Source organism: Gallus gallus, chromosome 2 (genome assembly GCF_016699485.2).
Source record: "Gallus gallus isolate bGalGal1 chromosome 2, bGalGal1.mat.broiler.GRCg7b, whole genome shotgun sequence".
NCBI classification, from domain to species: Eukaryota; Metazoa; Chordata; class Aves; order Galliformes; family Phasianidae; genus Gallus; species Gallus gallus.
In genome coordinates, this window is record NC_052533.1 from 30857520 (window position 1) to 30861219 (window position 3700).

At 46.6% G+C, this 3700-nt stretch overlaps 1 long non-coding RNA gene across 1 annotated transcript; it reads right to left on the reverse strand.

Annotated features, from left to right (window-relative positions):
- Positions 1-873: 873 nt before the first annotated feature.
- On the reverse strand, positions 874-3633 carry LOC107052550. The gene is made up of 3 exons (XR_005858016.2): positions 3569-3633; positions 2600-2747; positions 874-1898 (listed from the first exon to the last, which is right to left on the reverse strand). It is a non-coding gene; the product is annotated as an uncharacterized LOC107052550 (long non-coding RNA).
- Between the last annotated feature and the right edge of the window lie 67 nt (positions 3634-3700).

A 3700-nucleotide genomic window follows, 5' to 3' on the forward strand; every position in this document is an offset into this window, starting at 1 on the left:
TTTGTTCTCTGCTGTGACATGTTGGCTCGTATTTCTCTAACCCACAGAATTTGAACTGATCATAAACTCAAGAGGAGAACTGGCTTTAAAAGCACTGTCTGTTAAATATGTAATCAGAGCCTCATCTGGGCAATCTTTCTTTCTTGCCAAATGTGCCAGCTCTGCTTCAGTCCAAATATGCTGAACTAAGCCTGTTGCCATTCCCTAGAGCCATGGCTTTCTGTTTGACCTCAGTGCTTCATCAGAACTGTCAGCGCTGTGCAGAGCAGCACCAAACACATCCATCAGTCATTCCGGCCAGCATAAGCAGAGAGCACTCAACCTGCCACAAAAGCCAACCCAGGGCATTTGAATCTTTCATTACAGGGTTGCCAAGAATAGAACTGTAAAACTGCTAAGCATTGCTGTAGCATCAAATCTTTTGGAGAGGATCACTCTGCTTTCGAAGGAAAGTGGCCTGGCACAGGAAGGACTTCTCTCCCTGCGTTCTGGTCTCAGTGGGATGAGAGATGAGAGCTCCCTCATGAGCCTCTATTTCATGGCAAAATCTGCACTGCACCACAGACGCTTTCCAAGTCCAGCACAACCCCCTCCTGCCCTCTTGCCTTCCCGTGACAACCCACAGCTCTCCTCATCTTCCTTCTCCTCCCAAACACGCACTTTGCCCACAAGAGGCAGAAGCTCTGCAGATAGATAATGGGGAAGCTCCAGTAGTGTCACCTCATCTAAACAGAGGACTGGCATGAGAAGGGTGAGCAGAGGCAGGCTCGAGAGATCAAGACACAAAGCTAGAATGACAGGTCTATCAATAGCATGGCAGTAGTTCCCATAATGGGTCCATATCATGGTGATATAAGGTGATGTCACAAGCACTTAGATTCAGAACTTTTATTCCAGTCTTGCTTTGTGAATTGCAAAAGACAAGGGACAACAGTTACCATTTACTGACGTAAGTAAGAAGTTATTAACACTAGCGTGACAAAAGGGGAATTAATCCGACCCCAGTGCCGAGGTGACAGAACAGCACTCTGCTGCAAATATCCTGAGATTTGGTCTCAGCCTAGCAGAGAGCTGGACATAATTGGTACAGAGTGTCCTTCTGAGACCAGACTGCAGAGGCAGGCCTGGCTATAATCTTCTAAACGACATGATACATTTACTACTTCAGCTTCCTGATGGAAACATTTCTCCCACGCTATGGATTAGAGATTATTGGATTAAGCAAGCAGTGTTCACTAAAACATTCCAGGGCCCAGCTGGGCTGCACTAACCTGGTTAGCAGCATTAGTTTATCACTCAAAATATAATTGGATGCACTTTAAAAGCCACGACAAATATGATACTGTTTATGCTAGGCCAATTGTCCCCCTATCAAACTCACAAGTAAAATGCAATTTAGAAAAAAGTATAATCCTTTTCCATTTTTAATTTTATCCTCTGTTTGTGAATCAGAGGTTAAAACATCATTCAGTTATTAATGTTTATAGAGGCCTTTGAGAATAATAATGTGTTTAGATGAGACACAACACGTTATGGTGGTTTCATTTGTATTAAGCTCCCAGTTTATGTTACAGACTGCCCATTTCATTTAAATGATTTGAATTTAATTTCTCAGATTTCAAAAGGAGCCAACTTCTACCAATACTCATTTCAAAACTTGGAGTAAGAGATTTTGGCCCTGAGATTACACCAGTTTCTGCTGTCCATTTATTTTTTCTCATCTTGACATGTTCTTCCTTAGTGGCTTCGTTCGTTTCCACACGGCTCCACACCCAGCTCACCACCCTTTTGGAGCAGCCTGCCTTCACTGTTCCCACACGAGCACCTCATCTGTGAAATATGAAATTGGCCAGGCACAGTCCCAGTGTTTCCAGTTTGTCACCACCAAGGCAGATGTTCTAAGATTGGAGATAATACCCTATTACCACAGCAGGAAAAGTACAGGTTTCTGATTTTTACATTAGTAAGATATAGAAAGCCAAGTGTGTCAGCACAATTATTTCAATGAAATAAAGGATAAAGGCATTGCAATCCCCTACTCAGCCCACACAGGCCTGAGTCTCACTGTCACTTTGTCAGAGGGGGACCAAGCCCAGCAGCTTTCAGGCAAGGACTGGCATAGCCTCCACATGTGGGCTGCAACCATTCACTCATTGCTCACACATGTGCAATACAATTCCCCTTGGACAACAAAGCTTCAGGTCCCCTGTGGAGAGGAAATGAGCTCAAATCACTGAAGACAAACCCAGACCTGGGCTTATAGGCAAGATGAGGTATCCCCCACCTCAGGATCCTGCTTCTGCTACCCCACACACAATCATATGCTGGTCTGGTTTGGAAGGGCCCTTTAAGATCACCTAGTGCCAACCCCCCTTCAACAGGTCCTACTAGGACAGGCTGCCCGTGATCCCATGCTGACATAGGCTGGTTTGTTTAGCAATAGGGATCAGCCTATTAATTTAAGGACCAATGTATTTGTTTAGCAAAAGGAATCAGTGAGTGCTAATTCTACAACTTTCCATTTCAGCTTTGCTTGATGTGTGAACAGCTTTGTTTTCACGTAATTCTGCTTCAACTGGAGTCTTAATAGACTACTTACCTTTGCACTTTACCAGGTGCAAGGATGTTTTCCTCAGACTTTCATATATATTGCTTTGGAAGTTGCTCATTATGGCCTAACAAGCAATGGAAATTGGCCAAACTGGGGAAAAGCAGCTAACCGACAGTCAAAAGTCTCAGTGATGAAGCTGATGTTGGAAAAGACAGGACAAAGTAAGCGGGCGTATGACCCCCCTCCAGATACTACCAAGCACACCCAGAGGGACATTAGCACAAATTGATGAGTTCTTGGAAAAGAATGAATGTGTATGCCAATGTACTGCATATGCATGCCTTAACTGTTTAAATGCAGAACCTGAACTCTGAGAAATCATGCTTACTCGTCAACTTGCCCAGTACGTATCACGAGGAACGTCACTCTCTAACACCACACTGGAGTTAGACAGTTTTCTTCCCAGCTTTCAGATGACAACGCAGCCCGGCCTTGAATGCCTCCAGGGATGGGGCATCCACAGCCTCTCGGGGCAGCTGTGCCAGTGCCTCACCAACCTCTGAGTAAAGAATTTCTTCCTTATATCCAAACTAAATCTAAGCTGCTCTGGTTTTAAAGCATCATTCCTCACCCTACCACTACAAGCCCTGCTAAAATCTCTCTCCATCTTTCTCCACCTTTCATATAGGCAGCCTTTACATACTGAAGGGCCACAATAAGGTCTCCCAGAAACCTTCTCTTCTCCAGGCTGAACGAGCCCAGCTCCCTCAGCCTGTCTTCACAGGAGAGGTGCTCCAGCCCTCTGATTATTTTGGCAGCCCCCCCTCTGGACTTATTCTAGCAGATCCACGCCTCCCCAGAGCTGGATGCCACATTTCAAGTAGGATCCGGCAACGGGATGAATCCCTTCACTGGCTGACGGCGTACTACTGAGTGCAGCCCAGGATACAGCCGGCTTTCTGGGCTGCAGACACCCATACGCAGCGCACCACCAACCGCCGGCACTCCCATACCCACCACAGCGCATGCACACCACACCGCCACCACGTGACGCGCCGACGCCTCTCCGCTCTTTGTTTACCTCTCGCGGGGGCAGCGGGCGGGGCCATGGCGCCCGCACATGCGCAGCACCGCCCCATCCCGCCCACC